The 18203-nt window shown below is 40.9% G+C and overlaps 3 non-coding genes across 3 annotated transcripts; all 3 read right to left on the reverse strand.

The window, feature by feature from the left end:
- Positions 1 to 3765: 3765 nt before the first annotated feature.
- Positions 3766 to 3847, reverse strand: trnas-gcu (transfer RNA serine (anticodon GCU)). The gene has a single exon. It is a non-coding gene; the product is annotated as a tRNA-Ser (tRNA).
- A 2583-nt stretch (positions 3848 to 6430) lies between these two features.
- Positions 6431 to 6541, reverse strand: trnal-caa (transfer RNA leucine (anticodon CAA)). The gene is made up of 2 exons: positions 6504 to 6541; positions 6431 to 6476 (listed from the first exon to the last, which is right to left on the reverse strand). It is a non-coding gene; the product is annotated as a tRNA-Leu (tRNA).
- A 3578-nt stretch (positions 6542 to 10119) lies between these two features.
- trnal-caa (transfer RNA leucine (anticodon CAA)) lies at positions 10120 to 10230 on the reverse strand. The gene is made up of 2 exons: positions 10193 to 10230; positions 10120 to 10165 (listed from the first exon to the last, which is right to left on the reverse strand). It is a non-coding gene; the product is annotated as a tRNA-Leu (tRNA).
- Between the last annotated feature and the right edge of the window lie 7973 nt (positions 10231 to 18203).

The following is an 18203-nucleotide window of genomic DNA, read 5'->3' on the forward strand; positions in this document are numbered from 1 at the left end:
GTAGTGTATTTAGTGTTTCATTTCACAAACCGAAAATGTTCAAGTAGTTCTTGTCACTCTACTCCACGTAATCATCTAAATTAAATCACAGTAGAGTACAGAACACGCAGTGAGGAGCTCACACAGTGAGTACTCTTGAATACGACAAGAGGAAAGGCACACTGCAACTCTGCAGAACATCACGTCCGAGTTTACAGTGAGAGCAGAGGTTGGAAGCGACGTAGTTTTTTAATACTCGCTCGCTGAACGATCTCTCAAGAAACCTCGGTGGAGATTTAACGGGTGTCTAATAATCACGTTCAAAAAGATGACGATAAGTTTTTTTTTTAACTAGGTAGCCTTAATGGCAACACGGTGTGAGTAGATCTTAAAGCAGCTGCAGAGTACCCGTAATGGCAACACACTGCTTTGAGTTCGGCTTTTCTTATTTCTTCTGCAGAACCAGTGGTATCGGAATATACTGATCCGCATAAGAAGCGCTTTCGGTTTTTGATCATTTTTATTGAGCACTGCTCTAAGTGCCACAGGCCAGATGGCTGGTGGTCTAAGGCGTTACGTTCAGGTCGCAGTTAACCCTGGAGACGTTTGTTAAAATCTCACTTCTAATAAAGAGGTCTTTCTCGTTAGAGTAGAAACGATAGAAGCCCTAAGCGGGAAAAAAATCACAACATCTCGCATTTCACGTGTTTAATGTTAACTGTCTCAGTGGTTGCCTCGGTGATTGATGGCTCTTCTCCCTCGCAGGGTGACTGCAAACTTCTTCAGAGAGGGAGTCTCCCATGCACGGCTTTTCTTTATCAAGAGCTGAGACAACAGAAACAGACTTCCAACTGACATTAATTACTTCTTGAGCGTTTAGTTTAAAAGCTGAAAGCAGGTGAAAAAGTATTTGGAAATGAGGAAATGACTGCTGACAGTAAACAGAGCTGACGCTCAGCTGCAGACAAGCGCTCCTCTTTAGTATAGTGCTGAGTACCTCCGCTTGTTGCGCGGGAGACTGGGGTGCGTTTCTGTGACAGGGCGCTGGTTTAATTTTTTAACAACCTGAGTTCACTTAAAAAGTGTGTACTGTGTACTACGTTTCGGATTAGTTACGGCGGTAGAATATGGAGATCATCTCTAGCTTTGAGCTCAACTGCAACAAGAAGTCATGCTAAATGTAGTTTAGTGAGTAGACATCGCGAGACAACAGAACGAGAGAGTAGAAGGCGGGAATATACAGTATGGTGTAAGGGCGTGATCTGTGTAGTTAATAAAATAGTTAAAATAATATGAAAACGTCTCCTTATTAAGATACACAACATTTATGGCGACGAGAGATGAGTGGTTAACGGACTCAAAGCGAGCGGAACACTGCTGATTTTAGTTCTCTTGCTGGTAGAAACGAACTTCTGAATTTTCGGACTTTTCGTTTAGCTTTCGCCATGGAAGATATGGTAGCCGCGCCGAGAAGCTTTGCTTATGCTCAGCTTTTTCCACCATTTCTACTGAACCTCGGACCTCCGTATTTGTATACGGAATACAAGATATGGATGGAGTCGTACAGATTTTTTTAAATAGCCAGTGGATCTACAGAAGCTCAGGATGCCGTGAGACGGGCTACATTACTGCACTGTATCGGGGCTCCCGTGCAGCGGATTTTCGCCAACCTCCCTGGAGAAAAAGGTACATATGAACAGACTGTAGCTGCCTTAGACGCTTACTTTACACCGCGGAGAAAAGTGGTTTTGGAACGGCATAAATTTAGGCAGAGAACTCAGTCTCAGGACGAATCTGTTGTTGCTTTTGTGACTGCACTAAGAGAACTGGCTAAATCTTGTGACTTTGGAGTATTGGAAACTGACATGTTAAGATATCAACTTGTGGAAAAATGTGCACATAAGAGACTATAAATTGCTGCAGGAGGAAGGGCTGACTTTGGAAAGAGCTCTTACAGTCGCTAGAATTCATGAAGCAGCTCAAGCAGAATCAAGAATGCTTTCTGACCACAGTGACAAAGTGACACTGAACGGGGCGCTCGCTCAAACTTTACAAACAAAAGCCGAGCAGCCGGACGCAGTCATGCTAGAGATATAGAAGAACAGGGGACGGCTGACATTACATGTTACAGGTGCGGACTAACAATGCACAAAGCAGATGAATGCGGAGCGTGAACAGCAAAATGTCTACACTGTAAGAAAACAGGACATTATGCACACGTCTGCAGAACTTCACGTCCGAGTTTAAGGACAGCAACATCAGAGATTGGAAGTTAGGGAGTTTCAGGTCTGTTTTTTTTATTATAGGTTCAAGAAAGTCTGAATACCTTTGCAAGAAGTATTTCAGAATCCCACTCAAATCCAGTACGAATGCCGCATAAATCTGCATTGTACAATTAGTATACTGTTTGTCCGTTGAATCAAACACGCCTTATGAAGCATTTCTAAAACAGGAGAGTTCGTTAGGGAATGCGTCTTCCTGTAAAAATAAAATGACTTCAAGGGCACTAAAAGCAGAGGTGTGAAAGCCTGCTCTACAGAAGAACTATAGCCAGAGATGCCAAAGAGGTCGAGATTTCACCACGTGAGAGAAAGCATCTCAGAAAACGAAGCTGCGGTCAATTCCACGCGTTATAAAAACACTAGGTCAAACAACAACTCTGTTGAGAGTAACGTGGCCGAGTGCTCTAAGGAGCTGGCTTAAACCTCCAGCCTCTTCAGGAGAATCTGTTGGAGTCGCACTGCTACAGCGTATCTCCTTGTTAAGTATCCCTTTTATTGTTGTTGCTGCCTCCAGGCGATGTAAACCAGATTCAGAAAAAAATAATTTGGACAACATTATTCCCATATTTCCTCGAAGGTGCGGTGGCCAAGTGGTAAGGCGTCGGTTTTGTAAACCGAAGATCGTGGGTTCACCGTGCCCGTGCCCGTTTCATTTGTCTCCACTTTCCTTTAGTTTCAAAGTCTTCAAAAAAACTCGCAATGTAGGAGTCTCAATAGTAAGAGAGCATAACTGTCGCCAGTGATTAGTATTCTTGCATATCCTGCCTTGTTTTTTAGTCGACAAAGCTTGTCTATCTTCACACCCATCTTCCGAATGATCGCCTCAGCATTGGGAAGGAACGTGCGCTTGGTACAGCCCCCGACTCCATGGTCGGATCACAAACAGATCGGGTGAGCTGTCAGTCCAGGTTTTTTAAGTAACGTTCGGAAGCACTAAAAATCTGACTTAGGAACAAGAAGTGAAATAAAGTCCACAGTGTACATTTCTAAATACCACAAAGTTACAACATATGGAATAGCATTTATTTTAAAATGTATTTTAAAATTTGCATTTATTTAGAGCTATATTTAGAGCTTAGTAAAGATAGCATTGCTAATATTGATGGAGTAGAAATGTAAGATGAATTGATAGCTTTTTCTGAACTAAAAAAGTCCTACAACGCCTCCTGTAACAGGTAAGGACTCATAGCAAGACATTGCTATTGCATTGCGCATTTTGCAGATACGACCAGTTTCTGCTTCTGGTGAGTGCATCTTTTCCAAACTGAAATTAACAAGAACATTTTCAAGATGCGCCATGTCCCTAAATCGTTCATCAGGACTACTATTAATATCAGGTGAAAGCAGTACAAAGCATAAATTTAACCTAAATATTAAGAGACTATATCTGTCAGCTACTGCTGTACGCCATGTTCAGGCAACGCTAGAAATATTACTGCTCTACTACAGTAGCTAAAGAAAGCAAGTCCGACTTAGAAACGGATCACAAGTCGAAAACATAAACCGACGAGAACGGGATTGGAACCCACGCGTGCAAAGCACAATGGATTAGCAGTCCATCGCCTTAACCACTCGGCCACCTCGTCACGAGAGCCACCCCCCTTGGGCATGATTTTGCTCGGCGACCAGGCTCAGCGCACATCGACCTCAGATGTCTCAGAGCGGTGTGTCCAAGAGGCTGTAAAGAATAGGTAATACGTTTATTCCATGCTGAAAAAAAGAAGAACGAGAACACAACGTTTCGCCCGTGGAGCCTTCTTCAGGTGTGAGAGAGACAGGGCAGTAGGCAAAGGTAAAATAGCGAGAGAACAAAGGTTTGAGGGTGGGTACCCACCTGTATAAGAATAGTATTCTGCCAGTGCTGTGGTAAAGCTGGTTAAAAGACCTGTTTCATAAAGAGGAAATCCTGGGTCCGAATTCCAGCGGTACCTTTTTTTTTCCTGTCTTGTTTTACAGAACATGTAATTTGGGACACTCAAAGAGGTCTTGATTTGGTTTAATGCGTTTATTCATTTCCTTTGCAGAACAACTTGTTTTTTTTTAAATCATACAGCTTGCGAAAGATGAAATGCGAGCGAATTTTTTTGTTCACCAAAAGTATGTAAATGAAAAAAAGCAAGGTGTAAGCATTTCTGTGGTGCAATCGGTTAGCGTTTTCGGTTATTAATCCCCAGGTGGGTTTTTTGATCCCACCCAGGGACGCACTTCTTCCTATAGTAAACATCATCACCGCAAAAATTTAATTGTTCCGCAAAACCTGAACTATTTTGATATTTACTCAAACAATTGAGTACCAGAGTCAACATTACCGGGAATTTCCAATAATTACCGACATTGGCAACTTGCAAGCAGTTAGTATTCACCCATAGAATTATATGTTTCAGTGAGTGAGGGAGAATTCACTTATGCTCCCGTTGCATCTTCAGCTAAAGTAATTTAAAAAACAATGCAAAACTGTTCGAGAACTTGTCAAGCAAAAACAACAGATCGCCGGAGTTCTATTTTAATATTTTCGTATATTTACCTTAATTTGAATATAAATGTTAACATAAACGCTGTTCAATATAATGTAATGTTGTTGTACTTTTAAAATATTTTAGCTGAGGGTGAGAGGGGGGATATAACGCCTTGCCAAACATCTAAAATAACTGTAAAAGGGGATGGCATTTTAATAAAACTGGCAATCAAAAGAAAGTTACAATTTGTATGGTATTATGCTCAATATCCCTCGATATTGAAGGTCAGATGAGGAATTTGAAGAAATTATCAAAGAAACAACGGCAATAGCAGAGGGTGTTGATTTTGAACCAGTGTTTGCACCTCAATAATCCATCAGTCTTCGCTTGACAGGCTTCCTCAAGATATTCGGTGTTCTATACAAAAAATCGACAATTAAGCACAAATGTGACAAGAGGCAAAGACTGCGGCAGAGGAGGAATAAACTCCACACGATGACTGTATGTATACGTCTGTCTAATATTCGGCCCCTGCAGGGGCATCATATTCGCTGAACTGCCTGCCAGCGTGTGTACGGTCTTATAATTCAAGAATATCAATGGTCAGACGCTTACAACGGGTGTTTGTGTTTGTATTATTTAGAGAATTGAAAAAACATTTTCAAAACTACAGCTCGAATGAAATTTAAAAAAGTTTATTTGTCTCTTTGCTGTAACAACTGTGCCAAAACTATTCAGATACATCAAAATAGCATCAGAATGTAACTAGATTTTATTGGATTTTAGGAAATGTATTTTTGCGCATTTCTCTATACGATCAGAATACCTTCCTGTTTTCACCGTGTTTATTGTTTCTGCCCATGATCTCGGAAAGAAAGATCCAGTATCTGTTCACCGAAATATTCCAGGAGTTTGATATGGTTTGAGAGGAGTGTATGAAGGTAATGAAGGATGGAGGACACGCGCATTCCGCACGGGGAGCGCAGAGCAATGAGCGGCGCCTGCAGCTCTCCGAGTCTTTTCTTATACAACCTCTGAGTCCGGACACACAGCGTCTCCAGCCAGAGATTTACAGTTCAGAAAACGTCTGTCTCGAGCAGAAACTGATCTTCCTGCTTTAGTTAAGGTTTGGTTATTGTGGGGGTTTAGCGCTTGTATCTCTCTTCTCTTACTAAACACTATCTACTGTAAAGTATATAAATAGAAGCTAAAATGCAGCTAAAATACTTCAGTAAGGCCGAGCAGATAGGAAAGTTTAATAAAAATGTTCTATGATCTATGTTCTAGTTGCCCATATTTTTTTAACTCTCGGTTCGAGCTCTGATTTAATCCTCTCGGCTCCTGCCGCTGTCACCGGGAGAGTGGCTGCATTCCGTAGGGCTACAGGCTGATTTCACAATGCCACATTTAATGAAATACAGGGGAAACCGCAAGGAAAACAATATGTTTTAATACATCTTCTTCTGGATTTATATTTCGGTCTTTCACCTTTGAATGCATACCTTGACCGTAAATCTTTACTCGATTACAGGCACCCCAAACAGTTCCTAAGGGAGAAATCGAAGCCTATTTGACTTTCTGCTAATCACATTGAAGTGTTCACGAAGCATTTCCCTGCCCATCATGTGCCCGCAAGCCTGTTTCTCCGTTTTCTTCTTTCTGTCGTTGTCAGCGAGCACAAGAAGACAGGAAAAATGCAAGAGAGGGAAAAGCTGTCAGGAGTGGGATTTGAACCCACGCCTCTATTCAGAGACAAGAACACCCAAGCAATGGAAAGACAGGAGTCCTTGAGTCTGGCGCCTTAGACCACTCGGCCATCCTGACGAGTTGCGTAAGTTGGTGTGTTAAAAGCACCAGTAGTTCACAAAACTGAGAAATGCTTTGCTGGAGAAGCGCCACGTTGCCTAATGTTGCCTAAACGGATCGCGGAAATCAAATATTCGGATCGATTTAGAGTGTGCTTTACAGCCTTTGTGTAATATTTTAAATTGTTTTTAAAAAGTGTGTACTGTGTACTACGTTTAGGACTAGTTAGTGTGGTAGAATATGGAGATCATCTCCAGCTCTGAGCTCAACTGCAACAACAAGTCGTGCTGAACAAAGTCAGAGTTCAGCTGAACCTTTGCTCAGTGTGGTGCTCAGGACTCAGGAGTATTGTTGTGGTTCTAATTAGCATGAACTGCAGGGGCTCTGAATCAGAACATTTCAATTTATCTGTTCAGTAAGTTAAAATGCAGGACATGTTAAAATCAGATTATCACTGTGTCTGTCCCGTTTGTATATAACCGAATGTTTAAAAGATACCAGTAAGGACACACAACTACTAATGCGGTACTTATTGGAAATAGTCCCAAAACAAGTACGTCCGGCAGCTGGTAGACCCCTGTAATAATTTTGCAGTGACACTTTGAAGATTTACGCTCTATTTAAATATTAATTTACTAAATTTCAGTTCTCTTTTCTCACACTCCCTGGCATAACTGAACTCTCACTCTCGCATACTAAAGGCTTTACATTCATTAGCTGTAATACAGATTCTAATAAAGACAGAATGAAACTGTTTGTTTTGTGTCTCATGGTGATCCTCTTCTCGATCCAAATGAAATGTTTAATATGATCCCTCGAGAAAGAAAAGGAGTCAATTTCCGCCTGGAAAGATTGATGCTCCATCAAACATTTTGTAATATCTCCGGAAGTTTATACAGTAGAATCCTGGTATGTGGCTTAAATTCAAGGTAAACAAGACTAAGGAAACGAGTTGGAAACGATGTCGATCTGGGATTTAAATCATCCGGAACATTTCACTACATCGGACAGTATATGCCAGAGAGCATCTTCTGACATCTGTTGGTAGCTCAGTTGGTAGAGCGGAGGACTGTAGTGGAAACAAGAGGGAATCCTTAGGTTGCTGGTTTGACACTGGGTCGAAGGAAGGTGCCCTTTGTGTATTTCATTCAAACAGTTAAAATAGCCGATCTTTTTCCACTCAGACTTTGATCACAAGCTCAATAAACGACGAAGCAGAGGCTCTTGTTCTGAATTCAGCTCACGTCTGATTGTCTTGTTTTGGCCAAGATCTGATCTTTGAATTCAGGGAATACTCTGTCTGCTTTGTACAGTAATTCAAAAGTAGATACAAATGTCACTTTTTTATTGTAGATATAAAGGTGTTCTCTGTTTTCAAAGGATAGGTACTTAATTGGCTTTATGATTTGGTTTTGATTTTGTATCGTTGTATTATTAAGTTTGTGCTTTTTGTGTTTTTAACATATTGTGAACTTATTTTTGAAACAAATGCTTACAAAAGCAGACATGGCACACATCTGTTTATACCAGCGGTGAATTGTATATTTTATTAAGTAGAAGCTGCTGCGCACTTCTGGGAGTATAACAGGTTCGATATAAAGTGGCAAAAATATAAAAGGGGAAAATACCCCAGACTGGGTGTAAAGGCCTCGTTGTGACTGTTGTTTTATTGTTGAATACGGCATACTGTGCACGAAATGTTGCAGAAACACAATCTGATAGTTAAATAATTAGTATGAGGCCACGGATCCAAATATTAATTGCTGATTTTTTTAAGTGATATCTTCCTATCCTCTGGTAGAAGTAACACGATGTGAGCAATTGTTTTTTGTTCTTTTTTTTCACGTTGCGATCCAAAAAGCCTCAGATGCACAGTCTGACAGCAACCAAACCAGAATGGATTCTGCTGGGAGCCGGACTGAGCTCATTCTTGCTCCCTGTGCTGAAAACAGAATTAGCTCTTCCTCGAACATCGTCTACAGCTGCTGGATGGTGCTCTACGTCCTGCTGCTCCAGCAATTATTTGGACGAAAGACAGATCACTTGTGCGCTTTTAACCTTCTCGCAGCTACAGGCGAGACTGAAGCTGGCGATATAAAGGCACGCGCTGGTACACCTTCTCGAACTTTCACAATCGCGATAAACATTTTCTTAAGACCTTTGAAAAACTAGATATAGATATAGATAAAACTAGATAAAAAAACATGAGCTTTATCGGTTTTTACATTAATCGATTTTGAATCAAATTTGATCTTTTTACATTGCATTTTACGTTGAAATGTAGCATGCATACCTAATCCACCAACGGACAGAGCAATATTTTACGTTGCCTTCCAGAGCTTCCAACGTTTGATGGATTTGTATGGGTGTCTTTATGATACCACTACAGCACTGGCGTAGGTGCAAAATCCACTTTCACAAGACTTTTTCAGTGTCTTCTCTCTCAAATGGACCGAAGCACAGGAGCCAATATAAGAGAAAACGACAGATGTTTAAACAGAGTATGTCCCAATGTCTGCGACAACGCATTGTGATTTTGTATAAACGCAAATGGTTTATCATTTAAAAGCCAACATCATTCTTTTTATCCCTGGCGCTAATACGCTACCATACATGCGAGCTGTTGTGTGAAAGAAAATTCATATGTGCGTAGGAAGGCAGAATAAAATCCAGAACTGTGTTGGTGACATCGATAAACAGGGCTCATGTTCACAACAAAACTTTACTGTATAAAAGGTTAATATTCGTAAATATATATATTTTTTTAATTATGCAAGGTGTCTGTTAAACCATTCATGAAGGATTTTTAGACAAAAAAACACACCATTATATGAGAACATATATTTACTATATCTGCATTTAACTCACTTTTTAACAATATCAATTTCAAGGCCGATATAAATTGCTGCCCTGCTTTTTTGTCATAAATACACAAGCTTGTTATGTCTTGTGTCAGAAATAAACTGCATGAAATTTGCTAAAGCAACAGATCTTCCTGCTTTAGTTAAGGTTTGGTTATAGTGGGGGTTTAGCGCTTGTATCTCTCTTCTCTTACTAAACACTATCTACTGTAAAGTATATAAATAGAAGCTAAAATGCAGCTAAAATACTTCAGTAAGGCCGAGCAGATAGGAAAGTTTAATAAAAATGTTCTATGATCTATGTTCTAGTTGCCCATATTTTTTTAACTCTCTGTTCGAGCTCTGATTTAATCCTCTCGGCTCCTGCCGCTGTCACCGGGAGAGTGGCTGCATTCCGTAGGGCTACAGGCTGATTTCACAATGCCACATTTAATGAAATACAGGGGAAACCGCAAGGAAAACAATATGTTTTAATACATCTGCTTCTGGATTTATATTTCGGTCTTTCACCTTTGAATGCATACCTTGACCGTGAATCTTTACTCGATTACAGGCACCCCAAACAGTTCCTAAGGGAGAAATCGAAGCCTATTTGACTTTCTGCTAATCACATTGAAGTGTTCACGAAGCATTTCCCTGCCCATCATGTGCCTGCAAGCCTGTTTCTCCGTTTTCTTCTTTCTGTCGTTGTCAGCGAGCACAAGAAGACAGGAAAAATGCAAGAGAGGGAAAAGCTGTCAGGAGTGGGATTTGAACCCACGCCTCTATTCAGAGACCAGAACACCCAAGCAATGGAAAGACAGGAGTCCTTGAGTCTGGCGCCTTAGACCACTCGGCCATCCTGACGAGTTGCGTAAGTTGGTGTGTTAAAAGCACCAGTAGTTCACAAAACTGAGAAATGCTTTGCTGGAGAAGCGCCACGTTGCCTAATGTTGCCTAAACGGATCGCGGAAATCAAATATTCGGATCGATTTAGAGTGTGCTTTACAGCCTTTGTGTAATATTTTAAATTGTTTTTAAAAAGTGTGTACTACGTTTAGGACTAGTTAGTGTGGTAGAATATGGAGATCATCTCCAGCTCTGAGCTCAACTGCAACAACAAGTTGTGCTGAACAAAGTCAGAGTTCAGCTGAACCTTTGCTCAGTGTGGTGGTCAGGACTCAGGAGTATTGTTGTGGTTCTAATTAGCACGAACTGCAGGGGCTCTGAATCAGAACATTTCAATTTATCTGTTCAGTAAGTTAAAATGCAGGACACGTTAAAATCGGATTATTACTGTGTCTCTGTCCCGTTTGTATATAACTGAATGTTTAAAAGATACCAGTAAGGACACACAACTACTAATGCGGTACTTATTGGAAATAGTCCCAAAACAAGTACGTCCGGCAGCTGGTAGACCCCTGTAATAATTTTGCAGTGACACTTTGAAGATTTACACTCTATTTAAATATTAATTTACTAAATTTCAGTTCTCTTTTCTCACACTCCCTGGCATAACTGAACACTCACTCTCGCATACTAAAGGCTTTACATGCATTAGCTGTGATACAGATTCTAATAAAGACAGAATGAAACTGTTTGTTTTGTGTCTCATGGTGATCCTCTTCTCGATCCAAATTAAATGTTTAATATGATCCCTCGAGAAAGAAAAAGGAGTCAATTTCCGCCTGGAATGATTGATGCTCCATCAAACATTTTGTAATATCTCCGGAAGTTTATACAGTAGAATCCTGGTTTGTGGCTTAAATTCAAGGTAAACAAGACTAAGGAAACGAGTTGGAAACGATGTCAATCTGGGATTTAAATCATCCGGAACATTTCACTACATTGGGCAGTATGTGCCAGAGAGCAGCTCCTGACATCTGTTGATAACTCAGTTGGTAGAGTGGAGGACTGTAGTTGAAACAAGAGGGAATCCTTAGGTCACCAGTTTGACTCCGGCTTGAAGGAAGGTGCCCTTTGCGTATTTTGTTAAAATAGCTGATCTTTTTTCACTCAGACTTTGATCAAAAGCTCAATAAACGACGAAGCAGAGGCTCTTGTTCCGAATTCAGCTCATGTCTGATTGTCTTGTTTTGGCCAAGATCTGATCTTTGAATTCAGGGAATACTCTGTCTGCTTTGTACAGTAATTCAAAAGTAGATACAAATGTCACTTTTTTATTGTAGATATAAAGGTGTTCTCTGTTTTCAAAGGATAGGTACTTAATTGGCTTTATGATTTGGATTTGATTTTGTATCGTTGTATTATTAAGTTTGTGCTTTTTGTGTTTTTAACATATTGTGAACTTATTTTTTAAACAAATGCTTACAAAGGCAGACATGGCACACATCTGTTTATACCAGCGTTGAATTGTATATTTGTATTAAGTATAAGCTACTGCGCACTTCTGGGAGTATAACAGGTTCGATATAAAGTGGCAAAAATATAAAAGGGGAAAATACCCCAGACTGGGTGTAAAGGCCTCGTTGTGACTGTTGTTTTATTGTTGAATACGGCATACTGTGCACGAAATGTTGCAGAAACACAATCTGATAGTTAAATAATTAGTATGAGGCCACGGATCCAAATATTAATTGCTGATTTTTTTAAGTGATATCTTCCTATCCTCTGGTAGAAGTAACACGATGTGAGCAATTGTTTTTTGTTCTTTTTTTTCACGTTGCGATCCAAAAAGCCTCAGATGCACAGTCTGACAGCAACCAAACCAGAATGGATTCTGCTGGGAGCCGGACTGAGCTCATTCTTGCTCCCTGTGCTGAAAACAGAATTAGCGCTTACCCGAGCACCATCTACAGCTGCTGGATGGTACTCTACGTCCTGCTGCTCCAGCAATTATTTTGACGAAAGACAGATCACTTGTACGCTTTTAACCTTCTCGCAGCTACAGGCGAGACTGAAGCTGGCGATATAAAGGCACGCGCTGGTACACCTTCTCTAACTTTCACAATTGCGATAAACATTTTTTTAAGACCTTTGAAAAACTAGATATAGATATAGATATAGATAAAACTAGATAAAAAACATGAGCTTTATCGGTTTTTACATTAATCGACTTTGAAACAAATTTGATCTTTTTACATTGCATTTTACGTTGAAATGTAGCATGCATACCTAATCCACCAACGGACAGAGCAATATTTTACGTTGCCTTCCAGAGCTTCCAACGTGTGATGGATTTGTATGGGTGTCTGTATGATACCACTACAGCACTGGCGCAGGTGCAAAATCCACTTTCACAAGACTTTTTCAGTGTCTTCTCTCTCAAATGGACCGAAGCACAGGAGCCAATATAAGAGAAAACGACAGATGTTTAAACAGAGTATGTCCCAATGTCTGCGACAACGCATTGTGATTTTGTATAAACGCAAATGGTTTATCATTTAAAAGCCAACATCATTCTTTTTATCCCTGGCGCTAATACGCTACCATACATGCGAGCTGTTGTGTGAAAGAAAATTCCAATGTCCATAGGAAGGCAGAATAAAATCCAGAACTGTGTTGGTGACATCGATAAACAGGGCTCATGTTCACAACAAAACTTTACTGTATAAAAAGTTAAAATTCGTAAATATATATTTTTTTAATTATGCAAGGTGTCTGTTAAACCATTCATGAAGGATTTTTAGACAAAAAAACACACCATTATATGAGAACATATATTTACTATATCTGCATTTAACTCACTTTTTAACAATATCAATTTCAAGGCCGATATAAATTGCTGCCCTGCTTTTTTGTCATAAATACACAAGCTTGTTATGTCTTGTGTCAGAAATAAACTGCATGAAATTTGCTAAAGCAACAAAAAGTAAGCGCCACAAAGAAGACAGACATTTGCGTTTATAGTGCAATGTTATCTCGAGCCTTTAAAATTACTTTAAATGCAATTTGTTTTTCTCTGTGGCTCTAAGGCTTTGTCATTTACTGTAGTTATTCAGGAGAACATTATGTTAATCGTATGGATGAAACGTTTAATATATTCAGGTGGGTAGCTACGTCAGCATGCGTATCTGCAAAGGAACAAGTACTACTGTAGGTTTATTCCATGCTGAAAAGAGAAGAGAGAAAACAAACCTGAAGAAGGTTCTACAGCTGAAACGTTGTGTTTTCTCTCTTCTCTTTTCAGCATGGAATAAACCTATTACTTGTTCCTTTAATATATTGTTCGGTTTGACTCAAAATGCTTTACTACTACAAGAGAGAATTATAGTATGGAGGATGAGACAAATTTATGATTTCTTGGAAGAAAATGTTTTTTCTTTGCATTCGAAATGAATCGAAACTTTAGCGCGACACACAAACCCTTTGTCTTTTTTAAAGATATAATATTTTTAAACAGACAGTATAGAAAATGTTTTTTTTTACTAAGCAATTTTGGCCGGGGGCGATGTATTACTAGTAGTGGCGCTGAGGTCACTATGGTGCAGTTGAGCACCGTAAGATTAGGGCCAGTGACGTAATGTATAACGCATCTGACTTTGAAACAGAAGATTGTAGGTTTGACTCCTGCCTGGCTCATGTTGCTTTTTTAACACGGTACTGTCTGAAGATCAGCTCCTGCTCTGAGCTCAATAGCAATGCAAAACTGTGCGTAACAAAGCTGGCGAGCAGCTGAACTTGTGCTCAGTAGTCAGTACGGTGCTGAGGGTTCAGTACTGGCGTTGTTCTAATTAGCACGAACTGCAATGGCTCTGAATCTGACCATTTCTATGGAAGCCCGTTTCCGCCAGGGAGTAAAAATAAAAACGTGCTATGGTATCTCAGAATTCCGACTTAGTAACTGAGAATTGCGACTTAAAAACTCAGAACTTTCCGACTTTATATCTCACATTTGGGACTTCGAATTAACCCATATTTCATTGTCTGTCCTTTTGTCATTGTAACGGATTCGGGTTCCAGGCCTTGTGCCCTCACCGCTCCCACCCTAGTTCGTGCCTCACTGCATTGGCTCGAACCCAGGCCTTGCCAGCTGAGCTAAAGAAGAGTTTTTTTTTAAAGTAAAAAAGGACATACAATGGAAATATTTAAAAAGTTTCAGCTTTTATAATTGTGAATTCTCCTGGATGTGAAGTGTCTATTTATGTATCTTATTTCATATTGTCTTCGTTTTTGTATTTCTGATGATTAAATAAAAAAAAAATTAAAAGCCCACCGTCCACTATTCCATCCGTGTACTATGGAAGCCTCACTACTGGAAATGGAATTCCATAAAAATTAATGTAATTAATTTGATTTTTATCAGGTCACTGTACAAGACAAGTCTTCAGGCTTATAGATCCTATGATTTTGTACGATTCATCAATATAGTGTAACAGAACGGCCAACATACAATTTGTAATTCAGGTGGGTAGCTGCGTCAGCATGCGTAGGCTGCAAAGGAACAAGTAATAGGTTTATTCCATCCTGAAAAAAAGAAGAAAGAAAATATGTTTTGGCCGAAATGTACCAGTAAACGTTACATTAATAATACCAGCCAACGATACATTATCATTTCACACCGGTTCTACAGGAATCTACAGCAGAGCCCTGAGTTGACTCCCGGAGTCCCACTGAGCCCATAGAATTCCACATCACCCATCACTCCTGCGCACAGTCCGCTGAGAGCGCCTGTCCATAAACTACTGGATTGAGAACGGGATCAGATAATTCCCCATTTTCTTAATTCTACATCAAAGGACTGTTAAAGGTCTATTTGAAGGCATCGATTCGTATTCTTAAACCAGATGAACGCCTGGAATAAGTTAATATTACTTATAAATAGTCGTGCTACAATACTCCAGTTGAAGGCACGCTTCTAGCTTTGTGGTACTCTGGTGCGTCACAAATTTATGTTTGAATTTCTGTGGATGAACTACTATACAGTAGATGTACCCTCTCTCACTTACTTTAGCGACAGTCATTGCTCTTCATCTGAGTGATGTATTTGCCTGTTTTTCAGTTCACTTCCCTGCAAGGAATATTTACCTCAGAGCTCTCTTTCACAGACTGCAGGCGCTATGTTTGTTAACAGGTGTTATAGTGATGACATCTTTCTGTATGATCAGGACAGGAGCTGCAAGTCCACTGTGTTGTGGCTGCAGTACAATTTTAGCTTATTATTATAATACTTTTTAACAGCGACAGATTCCTAAGATCACGAGGTGTTTATGATATTATTTCAGTATTAAGATGCTACTACATTCGGAACTGTCCCATAGGATTCAGTGTTCCATCAGTTTGGCACTAAACTGCTTAGTCTATTGCAGAAATTGTACTTAGTCCTGTCCTGTAGTGTCCTCTAGAGAGCAGCAGCTGTTTCCTTGGGCTCATTGCAATTGGGAACATTGTGATTACTGAGCAGGGGACTAAAGTCAGCAGACGAGCGAGTTGCAAATCGGTATTAATCTGGCGTACAGAGCTGCATGTTAATCTCTGGATCATCTCCAGTTAATGTGATGCTGTTCTTACCTTGCAATTGACCCAATCTACTGGCACCAACAACCCTGTTATTACAAATAAACTTCTTGTGTACCTACCGTGATACATAAGTTTGGTGGAGAGGTTTGGCAGCCCATATTCAGTCAAAGGTGTGTGTGCAGATCACTGCGATATACAGGCATCAACAAACTGACATACAATATTAAATGTTTAACTGATAAAACCCAAATGAACCAAACCTGTATAAATTAGTGGTGGAAAGGTCTCTGAGCCTTTGGTAAGAACGATGGGTATATAACCCATTGTCCTCAATATTTGGAAATGAATCCTTGAGCACTGCTGTTGTACCAACGGTCCTCAAAAGTGCTGCCATTACCCCCGTCCCATAAAAGCCTAACATTACCCTTTCTTGCATAAACTGTAGAACTTGCCTTCACATTTCAGTTGCAGTTTAATCTATTATCACCCTACTCCCCACTTCATAACCTTCACTCTTCTAATTCTGGTCTCCTGTCCCCCAAGCCCGTCTACACTGTATGGGTGACAGGGCATTCTGCTGTTATGCCCCCAAGCTCTGGAACTCTCTCCCCAAGGATACCAGAGTCACCTTCCCTAAACTCCTTCAAATTCAGACTCAACACCTTGTTCTGTAGAAGAGCCTTTACTGAACTGGTTCCATTCTTTACCCCTCTGCTTCTACTTTCCTTAGTACCACCATCCATGGTCTCCTCTGTCTATTGGAATTGTTTTATCCTGTGAATTCTTACTGTAATTATGTCAAGTGCTTTGAGAAGCCACCTTTGGAACCATTATATAAAATAGTTTATCCTAAATCCTTGAAGCTTTAATAGGGCAGTGCAGTAGGGCTAATAATTGACAGTGTTAGTGGGCCAGCAGGATTTGTGCAAATTATAGGTAGTCACAAAGGAAGACTAGGATTCACTTGAAAATCATGACATGGGACACTGAAACAGGGGAGAGGCTTTGTGTAGTAAGGGTTCAGTCTCAATCTACGCAGTCTGTGCTGCTGGTAAAAGTGGTTGTGAACACCTGTCTTCCCAGTCAAGTACTGGGATATCCAGTCTCAATCCTAATACTTCTCATGACTGTCCACTACCACTGCTGTAAAACCAACACCCATAAGACAAGACCTCCAAGATTCTAACTGTACCATTATTCATTGATGTTCACGCACCAGTATTATTCCTCTGCCAAGGAAGGGAAGGCCTACTTTACACCAAGCCCCTGTTGACAATCCCTTCCTTGTGTTTCTTTTAGTCAGTTTGTGCAGCCTAGAATAGGAAACCAGATCTCACTCTTACTGGGCACTACAGTAGCAACTCACACTCCATAAGCACTACCCCTCTCGGAAACAGGAGGATTTCCAGTATATTGAACACCTCTGTCTCTCCCACAGTAAAAAAAAGTCACACTGCCCTGCCCAAGGAATAGTGCGGCCATCTTCCCCCAGTACAACGCTTTATTACTCCAGCCATTTTCAGTCCTCATTGGCAGCAATACGGGAAGCATTCTTGAAAGGGAACCCCCACAAATACTTCCCTTGAATTCCTCCACCCCATTCAAACCTATAAACCATAAAGAAACAAGGGTAGGCAGAAGGGTCTTTCACAGCTTTATTGAGATGTTGCCATTACAAGGCAAGTGGAGGCAGGAGAGTCACAAGGGCCAGGCTGGAGCCTTCATTCAGGCACCTGGGGAGGAAGAAGGAGAACAATCCAGCTGAACTGCAGGACACGCACCCCTACAGGAGCTCCTCCTGCCAGACCCTACCTGTCCACTGGCCAACATCTCCAAAGTCCTCTGCTCCCTCCACATCCTCACTGGTGCTCTCAGCATCTTCACTGGAGCTCTGCTGTAGGTGCAGGACTTGGTCCCTGGTGTTGCTTTAGCAGGAGCCACAGCCATGACACAGTGCATGTACAGCTCAGTCACTTCATGCTGCAAGAGGGAAGGTCACAGCATTAAGGGATCAAGGCCAATAGAGGGACAGAGAAGGACCTTCTGCCATCAGTGAAGGCAAGCTGGCAGCTCTAGGCACTACAGCTGCCACAGTCTAGTTCACATCTAGATCATGAATGAAAAAGCAGACAATGGATCAGTAGAGCAAGAAGGCTGAGCAGCCTTTGAGAGCAGCACCTTCCTGGACAGCTTCTTCTGGAAGAGGAAGGCATCAATCGTGAAGCGGAGCACATCCTTCTGCTTGGAGGGGACAAACCTGGACAGGCAGCCATCTGCCTTGCTGTCCACCATGCACCTGGGGACAAGGACAAGGATGAACCCCTGCAGGCTCTCAGGGCCCCTGCCCACCTCCCCTCCCAGAAGGAGCCGTACCCCAAGTTGTCGATCACAGGGAAACGGGGCTGGGAGTGCTGGTCCGG

Source organism: Lepisosteus platostomus (genome assembly GCF_059453375.1).
Source record: "Lepisosteus platostomus isolate fLepPlt1 chromosome 5 unlocalized genomic scaffold, fLepPlt1.hap1 SUPER_5_unloc_4, whole genome shotgun sequence".
In the NCBI taxonomy this organism is placed as follows: domain Eukaryota; kingdom Metazoa; phylum Chordata; class Actinopteri; order Semionotiformes; family Lepisosteidae; genus Lepisosteus; species Lepisosteus platostomus.